The following is a 14,219-nucleotide window of genomic DNA, read 5'->3' on the forward strand; positions in this document are numbered from 1 at the left end:
TTCTAAACGAGCGAGCAGTATTAGGATCAAATCTATATTTGATATACTAGTATCGAATATTTCGTATCAAACATTTCACATGCATTTCAAATATTGGCAGTCAGATCGATCTACCCGATATATGTGAAATATTGGCAAGCTACTTGCGAAGCACAGGCAATGTTTACCACTAGGTTTAAAACATATTGCCAATGACAGGAAGCAATGGCATGCCTGGACCATAGTTACTGGCTTGTGGAACGGCATGCGCCTCCCTTGGCCAGTATTCTCAGCACGCTTCAATTATCGGGCTCGTTACCTGCGGCGGCTGATGAGGAATGAATCTGCTTCTGATGGCCAAATCTTTCGCAGTGATCTGAAGCGCTAGATAATTATGAACCACATGATGATGACTGCATTTTATTAAAATTAATCGTCATCATCTCAGCCGGACTACCGCCACTACAGGGCGAACGCCTCACCCGTATTCCTCCTATAAACCTGTTCATGTGCAACTGCAGCCACTAGACCCCTGCACACTTCGCTAACTCCTCTGCAGTCCTAATAATCTGCTTTCCCAAGATGTTTTCATCCATTGGAATCCAATTGGTTAAGTTTACCGTCAACTGGTCATTCTCGCATCGTCTACAAGCCGTGTACATGCCCATTTCGTCTTGACTACGGCTAGAATGAATTAGTTCTGTGAAACACGTTGTACACCTCCTACCTACCTTTTAAAGGTATACCTACCATAATATATATAGGAAGTGCTGAAAAGGAATATGCAGTGGGGCATTTGCGAAGGTTTAGCATATTGTTGATCTGGCATTCCGGTTCGTAAGGCTGCCGCTCGGAGTCTTCCGTGTCGTCCGGCTTGTTCTCGAGGTGCAAGATCGATAGAGCTGGCCCCTTGTCTTCTGTAAAGAGCTAGTGTTACATGCTGTGTACAACTCCCGGCACGAGGGAGAAGAGCATGAGACAACGCAAGTATGTGTCGCGATGCGGCAAAGTAAGACACAAGACTGAGTGACACGTAAGACCACGACCTATTGTAGGTCGTGCGTAAGACCTAGGTCGGTGGAGCAGTGTTGCTGAAGGACGGGTGGTCACGGAGCTATGGATGATCCCGTCGCGCATGCCTACCACCCGGAGTACCAGACCTTGGTGAGACCACAGAGCTCCTGCAGATCGCGTCCCAAATGTCCTCTGACCAGGGTCCACAGACCTGGGTGTGGCTGACTCCTGTTGTGCTCCTGGAGCACGTATTCAGCACCACGTTCGGCATCGTTCTGGGCACGTTGGACAGGCGCACCTAAAAATTTGGCGCCTCTGTCTCATGACGGCAACCTGAGGCATCTCGCCTCAGCCCAGCGTGTCCCGCCGGCAAGCCACGTGCTGATCTTGCCCAAGCACCTGTGGACACCGGGCGTCCGATTCACTACGTGCCCACGCAATTGGAAGTGTCCGCCTAGACTTCCTTCTGCTAGCGTCCATTAGCAGTTAGTTTGTATTCCTCTTCGCCTTGTCTGCCAAGCTTTTGACAGTTATGTATAAAATGGGTTTGTACAAAAAGATATGTTCCTAGTATGACCGGTTTGGTCATGTGTGTTCACCCTAGTGAAAAATCCCTTATCGCGACAAACGGGTTTGAGCCGGTCTTGTATTATCCCATATAAATTTCATACCGGTGTGACCAGTCCTGTATGAAGCTTAAACGAGTTTACATCCGACATGTCATCTCCGGTATAACGCTCAATACGGACGGTCCATAATGGTATAGAGTTAATACAGGGCAGACCATTTCCAGTATGCATCTTATACATGACATCCCAGTCCCGTATGGATAAGAAACAGGGAGGACGAGTCCTGTATGAAGCCTAAATGGGTTTATATCGGACAGGTCATGTCAGGTATGAATATCAATCCGGACTGTCCAGTCGGGTATTGAGTTAATACAGGGCAGACCATTTCCAGTATGCATCTTATACATCACTTCCCAGTCCGTATTGAATTGAAACAGGGCAGACCAATCCTGTATTGAGCTCATATACAGAACAGGTCATGTCCGGTGTAACAGAAACCGGAAAAACCCGATATGAATGAAACGGATACGGGATAGAGTATTTCTGCTTCTGAGTACAATTCGGGCGGATCGTGAAGCTCAACCAGGATGACCACGTCGGAACCTGCCTTCGCGCTAAATAAGCATGAAACGATACATATTATACGTTAAAACTTTTCTGTATATGCGGAGTACGCATTGTTTCGCAAATACCTAGCAGGTATGAAGCCGTGGATGTGTGCGCTAGCAAGTATATACACGCATCGCGTTTTGCTTTTGCGTGTGCAACAGTCGCTGCAGCTTGTACGATCTTGCGGTGCATATTCATATCTGAGACTGAAGATCTGCCACTTTCAATGCAAAAGTGCAAGAAAGAACGTAGCGTTTCGTTAGCGAGGATAAAATACGCTCGAAAATAAATGAAACACATAGCTGATCATCGAAATATGCACAGTTCAGCCGGACTTCGGGAGTCGCTTCCTCGACTGTTTACGTATGCAAAACACTTGGTCAGAAGTAAATTCATTCACGTCGCGGCTCCGCTGGAAGCCGGTGAAGCTAAAACAAGCAGTATTACAAGTGTTGGTGCACCGCATATATCTATATGCAGCAAATATTGCATGCGTACGAACACAATGACAAAACACATCAGCACTAGTAAATTGTGACATTCTGAGGTTTATTTGCAAGAAAGCGATACATTGTAAAGATGCGGGACGCGGATAACCCTTCGTGATAGTTAGGAAAGATTCAGCGTGTTTAAAGGACGACCGCTCAATTACGACCACAAATTCTACACCCTACAAAAATACAAACTACAAAAGAGCAATGTTGACTACACAAGCAGAAATATAACCACTACCACCGTATCCTGCCGTGGTGTGCGTACTTGCTGACGAAAAGACCGAAGTTCGAATCACATGTAGACTTTTTGCATTTCTTTTTCTTTTCTTTGCTTTTTCTTTCTTTTTCTTTTTCAATTGTAGTGGTGTTATTTTATAGCTCTGCATGCTTCTTCCAGTATGGCGTCCAGTTTTTTTCTGAAAAAAGGGCCACGGACCATACAGGAATTTCCGGAATGAGAGCTCCGCGCGGTTTCAGATCGTTCAGCCTGTATCAATTAACCAGAAACCGGCCGAATGCATCATTTCTGAAACTGATACTGGGCAGAGTATTTAGCTTCTGAACAGACGCCGGGCTGATCGACGAAGCTCAACCAGAATGACCATGTTGGACATGCCAGCGGACTAAATAAGCATGATACCAAACATATTATACAACATTCTGTATGTAGAGGGCACGCTTCGTTTCCCAAATACCTCGAAAATGCGAGCGCCGTCGAAGTGTGCGCTTGCAAGCATAAACGCGCGTCGCTTCGCTTTTGCACGTACAACAGTCGCTGCAGCTCGTACGATCTTGCGGTGCGTCTTCATATCTGCGACTGAAGATCTGCCGCCTTCAACGCGGAAGTGGAAGCACGAACGTATCGTTTCGCTAGTGATGACAAAAATCTGTTCGAGAAAAATAAACAAACATCGCTGACCATCCAAAGATGCTCATATATCCGCACACCGGGCGACGCGTTCTCGAATGCTTACATATTGAGACCGCTCAGTCGGAAGTGTATTTATTGACATCGATGCTCCGCTGGTTACACGTGAAGCTAAAACACCCAAGTATTAGTGCATCGGATATCTCTGTATGTAGGAAAACTTCCAAGCGTTCGTAGACAATGAAAAACATATCACCACTAGTAAATAATGATATCTTGACGTTTGCCTTCAATAAAGCGACGCATTATAAAGATACGGCACGGTTGTGAACCCTCGCGATAGCCTGCAAAGATATTCAGCGTGTTTAAAGGGCGATCGGTGAATTACAGCCACAAATTCTACAGCTAAGGGAAATATACAAAGTACGAAAGAGCAAGAGTAGTTACATATACTGAATAATATCCACTTTAACCATAACCCGCCCTAGAATAGTAGTTATTGTGCGCGTCTTAAGACCATGAGGACCGAGGTTCGATTCTACACTTGGTAGTAAATTTTTTTATATTTTTATTTTATTTATATTTTAAATGCTGTCGTTTTATTTTATATTGCTGCACGCTTTTTCCACCCTGGCGACGCGTTTCTTTTTGGAAACGAGGACCGTCAACTCACACGCCATTCCGATATCAGAGCTCTGCGCGGTTTCATTCCGGACTTTCCAGGGCAGTACAGGAATTTCCTGAAATAGCCCCCAATCCTGTATCCTAGATCTTGTACAGTAAACCTGTATACAATTTCCTGTACTAATTTTGTTCAGGATTTTTCTGTAGGGTAACTGCACAAACTCATTAGCCCTTTGATTGGTGGGTTTTAAAGAAGCTCCTCATAATTTTGATGTCCCCGGCAGGACTAGCCTCCTCTCTAGGACTTATAAGGAAAACATGTTTAAAGGGAATATGAGCGCTAAGGAGCTTGTCGCCTTGGGGGAGTGCATGGGCTTGAAGGATGCGGTGTTGAGAGTGTCGGGGAAAGAAGAGTTGGAAGGCACGGCAAGAGAAAATCGCTGAGCGGGATGATAGAATCGGCGAACGTGAAGCTATGAAGAAGAAACTTGAGTTAGAGACACGAAATTTGGAGATGCAAATAAGGTTCATGGAAGGTGCCCCATTCTTTCGCCTCAATATCCGATAGAACGCAGTGTCTTCAGGCTCCCTCCATAACCACTATAAGCTTATACCACGCTCAATGAAAGTCGAAACGACTTGAATGCCTGTTTGAAAATGTTTAAACATGTGGCCACAGGACAAGGTTGACCACGAGAAAAGTGGGCGATAGCTTTGAGCTTAAGCCTCTGTGGGGAAGCCTTAAATGTATTTTGGCAACTCTCGACTCACGATTGGATTGACAATGAGAAGGCTAAACTAGAGCCTTGCTGGAGATGTATCGGTTTACTTCTGAGGGCTATCGCGAGATATTCGCCAAAGAAAGCTCCAGGATGGCGAAACGGCATCGCAGTACGCTGCAAGGCTTTTCAGCTTTTTCATTGCTGGGTCAAAATGCGGGGACAAGAATGCACAATAGATAATGTTCTTGACACGATGGTGGCCGAGCTGCTCATACACAGCTGTGACTACCGTCTTGCTGTGTTCTTAAGTGAACGGGATCGTAAGAGGGTTGACAAACTGACGGAGGCGGTCGACCACTTAATCGAGGCACAGCGGTAGTTTAATGTAGTGGATTTAAATAGTAATTAGGAAAAGGTGAATCGAGACCCAAAACCTATGCTCCTCGCTCACAGTCCAAGGTTCGGCGCTTCATTTGCGCGAATACTGGGCATAGAGCCGTAGGTTTCCATATGAAACTAAATCAACCTTTTGTATCCTCTACCCTAGGTCAGCGCATAACGCACAGTCATGCATGCGAACGAGTTCAGGGGATTGTGCGGAGTGTGTTTGTTGTCTTTTTTTCTCGGAGTTCTTTCCTCAACTCACCTCCAGGGATAAGGTACCCAGAAAGCCAGCTGGAAAGGTGGTCCATACTACAACCCCTGCGGAGGAGAGAGAGAGAGAAAGAGAGAGAAGGAGGAGGAGGAAATGTCCGTAATACACATGGTGTGGTGTACGGACAGACAAATTCCGTGTTGCGTGACACCGGAAGCAATAGTATTGTTTTGCTTGAGGCTTTCGTACCTGCGAATGCGCTCGCAGGGAGAAAAAATGTTTTCCTTGGTGGATGGAACGAACGTTGAAGTTGTAGAGGCGGAGGAGGGGATCTCGGCGCTATACTTCTCCGACAAGGTCATTGCACAATGCCTACCGACTCACCTTTACAATGTTATAATTGTCAATGTTCCGGGTTCAAATTCTCCGTCTGTAGTTGATTCACAGTTTCTACGGAGAAGGTTGACTTGTCCTGCTACGGTGGGATTAGTCAATATTCCTTCAAACATTTTATTTGCGAGCGCTTCAGAGGGCCGAAAATATCTCGCCCAAATTGCGATCAACCTGCCACTTTCTGTGTTACGTCTTGAGCAGTAAAAGGATGCAACATTAGAGGGGCGTCGGAAAAGATCTGGAAACATATTTTGGCAAGAGGCAGACCGCCAGTCTTTGCATTTTGATGAAAGGCAGTTTTCCGATAGTACCAAATGTGCCCGGACTGAACAGTTAAACAGATAGTGGTTCAGAAGCGCTTGCGTTCTAAGGTCCTCATGATGGCGCATGAGAGTTTGCCATCAGATCACAAGGAGATCCGGATAACTATAGCTAAGGTGCTCAATGAGTCCTATTGACCCGGGGTATTGGCTATGACTTTAAACGTTTTGTCAAGTCATGCGACACTTGCTGAAGAGCAGTGCCGAAGAGGTATGTCGGGCTCGATAACGAGCGAAGGGTATCGTTGCATGAGTTTCCGGGCACTGAAGTCAGCAAGTTAGGGATGATGGCTGCTTCTCGTGAGGTTGCCAGTGAGACAACCAAGAGATGCAGCATTGTTTGTAAAGCAGAGGAACTACATTCAAGGCTACAGCGGTCACTGTCTTGAGCCCACGTCCTAGTCTTCTATTTTTGCGGGATTCCGTGCCGACGGATACCACTCAAATAGAAGTATTAAGGCCAAGACGAGCAGTCAGTCATCACAGCAAGGTACAGAAGACTTTCCGCTGGGACGTTGTCTTCGAAGTCAAGGAGGCGACTGGATGAACTACTGGGCCGCCTCCATGAAGCATTCGCTAAAAAGCGCTGGCTCAGGATGAGCAACCATATTGTCAAGGACCCGTGTATGTTTTGCGTTGTGTTAGAGAATCTTTGATCTCGGTGAAACTGAGGCATTGTGTGTAAGTGCTGTTGAAAGGGATCGTCTGTTTCCGTTTATTGTGATTTCAGGAGGTCGGGCAATGAATGTTTACAGTGCTGTGGTCGTTGACTACGATATGCAAGCATCTAGGATTGGATATTTAGTGCTGAACAGCTAAGTTGATCGGAAGCGTTCGAATATTTCTGTGTGCATCTTCGACGTTTATTCTATTTTGCCTGTGCAATAATGTTTGTGCGACCGCCGCGTTTGGAGAACATTGTGTGTAGATTGCGGGGACTTCAGAAGCGTTCTGCTGTATTCTGTGTCTCGACAATAGTTGCTAGCCCTGCGTGAACTCGCAGACAACCTGGTTCGGGAAAATGCTATACTTCGGGTTTCTCAATCCCAGCTGGAAGACAGGCAGCGAAGAGACAACTTAATATTTTCTGGATTGCCTGACAGGCCATCGGAAACATGGGACGAAACCGAAATATAGCTGTTAGACATGATTTCCAGCTGATTTAGTCCAGTGCTTACAAAGGATGCCTATAAACGTGCTCATAGAATTCGTGCATTCTCAGATAAAGTATGCCTCCCTCTTATCGTGAAGTTGCGCTCATTTAAAACGAAGCATCAAGTTCTATCTCAGTCTGCCAAAGTAACAGATAAAAGTATCACCGTAAGTGAAGATTATTCGTTTCAAACACGCCAGGCCAGGAAAACGTTGCTTCAGTTCGCTAAGGGACAGGACGGGTATTACAAACTTAGGTACAACAAACTGCATATTAATAATGCCAAATGCAACAGCTATAATTCTTTTCGCAATTGCGTTTTCATTAAAAGTAATCTTCGGGAACCTACACCCTTTCTTGATGGTGAAGCTAGTGACGTCACATCTGGCTCGTCGCTTACTAAGCATGCTGATAGCTGGGATTCTTCGCCGGACCACAATCAGCATTCAAGTATCGATACACCTTACCTGACAGGCCCCGCGTCGTAGGGATGTGCGAGGGGCGGCGGGTCGGCGCCTGGTACTGCAAACTCGTCTCCTGTTTTTTTTGCCAATACAAGCTTATTACCTAAGCGCGATGAACTTAATTTTGTCATTGATTCGTGTGATGCTGACGTGTTATTAACGGAAACATGGCTTTCTTTCATGATAGCCAACAAGGAACTGTTTGATTGTAGAAAGCGTTATGATGTGTTTAGCTTAGATAGAGGTCAAAAATGTGGCGGAGGAGTTTTAATAGCTGTCGCGGATAATTTTGATGCATCACCTAATAATGTTTCTAGTATTTTGGAGTTGGTTTGGGGGTATAACTTTGTGCACATTTCAAGAGCATGATTTTGGGCACATGTTACCGTCCCCCGTCTTCGAGGCACAATTTTGTTGACGAATTGCAAGACGCCCTTAACCTAATAACTGTACGCTTTCCGAGCATGCCTATTCTCTTAGCTGGAGACTTTAACTACCCCAGTATCGTGTGGACTAATACTTTGCCTTATCTGAGCCCTTTCTCCACTGAATGCAACAAGGTTTTGATGACGTGTTTGGACTTCAACCTGTCACAGTTAGTCTCTAAACCTACTCGAATTACTTCATCCACATCTAGCGTTTTAGATCTTGTTCTAACTAACGCACCACATTTTATCTCTTCGGTTTTGCACCTGCCTGGCCTCAGTGATCCTTCCTTGCTGCACTTTGATGTGCAAATTCCTGCTTGTAGCCACCTCAGTCAGATTAAGCGCATTAGATATTATAAACGGGCCGACTTTGACGCCTTTAACAGCGAACTAGCTCTTTTTCTGAACGAATACTTACCTGGGTTCTTACCGCGTTCTGTTGACACTAACTGGAAATTATTTAAGTACACCGTTGAAAGTCTCACTAAAACGTTCGTGCCGCTTAGGTCCTTGAGATGCAACAGGGAATCTCCTTGGTTTAATAATCTTTTGAAAAGACTTTCCAATAAAATGAAGCGTTTGTTTCGCTCTGCCAAGTTGGGGAATCCTATTTCCTCGCGGCAGCAGAGTACAAAGCTGCGCTAAAAAGCGCCAAGGACTCATTCTTTAACCATACTTTATCTGCTATGCTGATTAACAATCCTAAACAATTTTGGAACATTGTCAACAAGAAAGACACATCCACAATGTTACTCACAGCTTCTGACGGTGTCTCGTTTCTACCTAACGAATGCGCTTCTATTCTTAATGATGTTTTCGTGGAGCTTTTTCTGACAATGTTTCTCTTGCTAATCGCGAGTGCCCTGTTTTTGATGTTGTTCCCATGGATCCAGTTCTACTCGAGGTATCAGGTGTTCTGAATCTTACTGAAAATCTTAAGGTCTCCTCCTCCTGAGGTGTTGACAATATTATTTCTAAGTTTTTGATAAACACAAAATCCTCCTGCTCCATAATCCTTATTAAATTATTTGATCAATCTCTTGAAACAGGTTGTATTCCCAATGATTAGAAAGTTGGGAAGGTGATTCCTCTGCATAAGCCTGGAAAGAAACATTGTTCTCACAACTTTGGTCCGATATCACTCACTAGTATCCCTTGTAAGATCATGGAACATGTTATATACTCGAATCTTGTTTCTTTTTTGCAGTCGAATTCCCTTTTCAGCATAACCCAGCATGAATTTTGTAAGTCATTTTTATGCGAAACTCAGCTAATATGCTTCACACATGACCTTCATTGCATCTTTGATCGAGGGCTTCAGGCAGACTGCATATTTATTGACTTTTATAAACTGTTTGACAAGGTCTCTTGAGCTCCCCTTCCTTAAATTAAATAACCTGAACATTGACCCTAAGGTGCTTGCATGGCTGAAGAGTTTTCGTTCATACCGTTCACAATACGTTACAGCAAATACCCTTGATTCACATTCTATACTTGTCTGTTCTGGCGTGCCTCAGGGGTACATTCTCGGACCCCTCCTTTTTCTCATCTATATAAATGACTTACCGGCTAGCATTTCTTCTTCAATTACCCTTTTTGCTGATGACTGCGTTATTTACAGTGTAAATAATGATGATACTGATGCCTCTTGCCTTCAGTTTGATATTAACAAAGTTCTTGATTGGTGTAGAGAATGGAATATGAAATTAAATAATAATAAGTGTAAGCATGTGCACATTTCTCGTAGTTCCAGCAAACCCACTACTTGTCAGATTAACAATGTTTCTCTTGGGACGGTGTATTCTTACAAGTATTTAGGTGTTTACGTTTTTTTTTAACCTCTCTTGGAAACCGCACGTTGACTATATAATAAATAACGCAAACCGCATGCTAGAATACCTTCAGAGAAATTTCCCTCCTTCATCCACTACCTTAAAATCATTGCTTTATAAACTCTGGTACGCTCTAAAGTAGAATAATATGCATCTGTATGGAGCCCTGGCATTGATTCACTCGTTTCCAGTTTGTAAGCTGTGCAGAACTGCGCCTGTCGATTCATACTGTCAAACTATCACAGAACAAGTAGTGTACATGCCATGAAATCAAGTTTGGCCCTTCTACTTCTATCTCACCATAGATCAGTAGCATCATTATCCATTTTTCATGATATTTACAACAGCTACCTGAATGAAAGATTATTAACAAGACAATCTTACATATCAGTGCGCATTGATCACCGCCATAAGGTTGGCGTTCCATCTAGTCACACAAAATGTTTCATGACTCATTATTACTTAAAACTTGTGTCATTTGGAATCAACGTCTCGATGATATCGCATGTATAACAGATAACGACGCATTTCGCAAAGCCATTGTTTTTCTTTTAATATATCTATGCTTGTTACTATGTTAATATTTGCCCTTTACTTCTTGAACATAGTTTTTACTTATCCCCACTCCATTCTGAAATTTTGTTTTCCGTTTTCTTTTTGCGCATGTTTTTGTGTACTTGTACTGTATTTTTTCTGTAACTTTGCTGTACTTTCATATACGTTTATGTATCCCACTCCCCTATGTAATGCCCCCGCGCCCTGAGGGTAAAAAAATAAATAAATAAATAGTGTCGAACTACTGTGAATACCCCCTTCATGGATCACTGCCTTGTCGTGGCGGAGGGGCTTGCGAAACTCGATGAAGTCGTGAGCTCTGCTGTGTAGGGCCACCCAAGATAGACAGGTCACGGCAGAGAGTTCTGACAAAATGTGATTCACTGGAGAAGGTAATGGCAACCCACTCCAGTATTTCCTGCCAAGAAAACCCTATGGCCAGTCACAATACCATTAATGATATGGCGCGGGAAGATGAGCCCCCCAGGTTGGAAGGCGTCCCACATGTTACTGGGAATGAACAAAGGGCGATTCCTAGTAGCTCCAGGACGAATGAAGCGGCTGGGCTAAAGCCAAAAGGACGCTCAGTTGTGGATGGGTCGGGAAGCGACCGGAAAGTCCGATGTTGCAAGGAGATATATCACATGCCAACATGGAATATAAGATCTATGACGCAAGGTAAACTGGATGTCGTCAAGCGAGAAATGGACAGATTGAATATTAATATCTTGGGTATCAGCGAGCTCAAGTGGACCGGAATGGGAGAATTTAACTCCGGTGACCATTATGTCTTTTTTTGTGGGCACGCATCCAAGAGAAGGAATGGGGTCGCTCTCATAGTAAACAGAAGAATGGGCAAAGCAGTGCTAGGGTACAACCCCAAAAACGACCGAATTATTTCACTTTGGATCCAAGGTCACACTTTCAACATAACAGTTATTCAAGTCTATGCACCGACCACTGCTGCTGAAGAAGCTGACGTTGAGAGATTTTATGCGGACCTACAATGCCTTTTAGACCGCACCCCATCATCAGACGTCGTTTTTATTATAGGAGACTGGAATGCTAAGGTCGGGAGTGAAGAAATATCCGGAATTATAGGCAAGTTCGGTCTTGGCGAGCCAAATGAAGCTGGGCAGAGGCTAGTAGAGTTTTGTCAAGAAAACAACCTGACCATAGCGAATACTCATTTTCAACAGCACAAGAGGCGCCTGTACACATGGATTTCACCGGACGGTCTGTACAGGAATCAGATCGATTATATTCTTTGCCGGCAGAGACGGAGAAGCGCTATACAAGCAGTAAAAACAAGGCCTGGGGCCGATTGTGGCACCGATCATCAGCTTCTTGTTGCCGAAATTAAGCTTCGATTGAGGAAAACGCAGAAAACTAGAAGGCCTTTCAGGTATGATTTGGATCAATTTCCATTAGAATATGCTGTGGAAGTGAGGAATCGGTTTCAAGAATTAGGTGTAGAAGACAGAGAGCCCGAAGAGATGTGGACTGATGTTCGTGATATAATACAAGAAGTTGCTACTAAGGTAGCTCCAAAGCAAAAGAAATGCAAGAAAGCAAACTGGTTATCCGAAGAGGCTTTGCAAATAGCTGAGGAAAGGAGGATGGCAAAAGTTATGGGGGAAAGAGAAAGATACAAGGTTCTCAATGCGGATTTTCAGAAAGTAGCAAGGAGAGATAAGAATGCCTTCCAGAACATACAGTGCCAAGCAGTTGAGGACAACAGCCAATTAAGGAACACAAGAGCTCTGTATAAGACAATCAAAGATATCAAAGGAAGCTTCTGTGCTAAGCTGGGCGTGATAAAGGACAAACAAGGCAAGGACCTCACTGAAGCCTCAGAGATAATGAAGAGGTGGCAGGAATACGCCGAAGAACTGTACAAGAAGGACCCGAATGTGCAAACCCAGCATAAGACGGTTATGATTACTGATCTCGAGCCGGGCATCCTGAAGAGTGAAGTTGAATGGGCCTTAGCCAGCCTTGCTAAGAACAAAGCTAGCGGAATTGATGGCGTTCCAGCTGAGTTGCTTCAAAACCTCAACCATGACCCTGTAAACATTCTGCATACATTATGTCAGAAGATTTGGACAACCCTGCAGTGGCCACAGGATTGGAGGAGGTCAGTTTACATCCCCATTCCAAAGAAAGGCAGCGCGAAAGATTGTTCCAACTACCGCACGATCGCGCTTATTTCGCATGCTAGCAAGGTGATGTTGAAAATCCTCCAAGGTAGGCTGCAGCAGTATGTGGATCGGGAGCTTCCGGACGTGCAAGCTGGCTTTCGCAAGGGCAGAGGAACTAGAGACCAAATTCCTAACCTTCGCTGGATCATGGAAAAAGCAAGAGAGTTCCAGAAACCCATCTACTTCTGCTTTATTGATTATGCGAAAGCGTTTGACTGCGTAGATCACAGCAGATTGTGGCAAGCTCTCCAAGAGATGGGAGTTCCAATTCATCTCATCTGTCTCCTCAGGAACCTGTATGAAAGGCAAGAGGCCACAGTCAGAACTGGGCATGGCGTTACTGATTGGTTTCCGATCGAGAAAGGAGTGAGGCAAGGCTGCATACTGTCGCCCTGCCTATTTAACCTATATGCAGAGTGCATCATGAGGAAGGCCTGTCTGGACGAGTCTTCAGCTGGAGTGAAGATTGCTGGAAAACGTATCAACAACCTTAGATATGCGGATGATACCACTTTAATGCCAGAAAGTGAAGTGGAACTGGAGAGACTTCTGATGCGCGTACAAGAAGAGAGTGAGAATTTTGGGCTTAAACTGAACATTAAAAAGACGAAGATCATGGCGTCTTGCCCTATCAAGTCCTGGAGCATCTATGGGCAAGAAGTGGAAGCTGTGAATGATATTCTGTTCTTGGGCTCCAAGATTACCTCGGAAGGAGACTGCAGCCATGAAATTAGGAGACGCCTGCTTCTGGGAAAGAGAGCAATGGTTAGCCTTGACCGCCTAGTAAAGAGCAGAGACATTAGTCTGAAAAACCAAGATCCGTATAACTCGTGGTATGGTCTTTCCAGTTGTGATGTATGGATGCGAGAGTTAGACTGTGAAAAAGGCTGACCGCCGAATAATTGACGCGTTTGAATTGTGGTGCTGGCGAAGACTCTTGAGAGTTCCTTGGACTGCCAGAAGATCAAATCAGTCGATATTGTCGACCATAAAACCTGAGTGCTCATTGGAGGGTCAAATTTTAAAGTTAAAGCTCAGCTACTTTGGTCATCTGATGAGAAGGGAGGAGTCGCTGGAGAAAGATTTGATGTTGGGAAAGGTTGAGGGTCGCCGGAGAAGAGGTAGGCAGCGAACGCGATGGTTAGATGGCATCCTGGAGGAACTGCTGATGAAGTTATGTGATGTTAGGAAGATAGTGAGAGACCGGAAAGCGTGGCGTGACATGGTCCATAGGGTCACGAAGAGTCGGACACGACTGAACGACTGAACTGAACTGACTGTGAATACACTGATATGAACGATGGCGAGCGTCATCGGATGCGTGGTGTGCGCAGTGCACTAAGGGGGAAGTGGAAGAATCATCGAGAACACCATGTGCTGCGCTTTTCGGGTTGAGTCT

The 14,219-nt window shown here is 44.7% G+C and overlaps 1 long non-coding RNA gene across 1 annotated transcript in view; it reads right to left on the bottom strand.

Annotated features, from left to right (window-relative positions):
• Nucleotides 1-213: 213 nt before the first annotated feature.
• Nucleotides 214-14,219, bottom strand: part of LOC146193267 (uncharacterized) — a 59,594-nt gene continuing 45,588 nt past the window's right edge. Inside the window, exon 3 of the long non-coding RNA XR_014706425.1 lies at nt 214-298. This is a non-coding gene — a long non-coding RNA (uncharacterized LOC146193267). The remainder of the gene's footprint in view (nt 299-14,219) is intronic.

Source organism: Amblyomma maculatum, chromosome 4, assembly GCF_055883805.1.
Source record: "Amblyomma maculatum isolate TAMU_Amacu chromosome 4, ASM5588380v1, whole genome shotgun sequence".
Classification (NCBI taxonomy): domain Eukaryota; kingdom Metazoa; phylum Arthropoda; class Arachnida; order Ixodida; family Ixodidae; genus Amblyomma; species Amblyomma maculatum.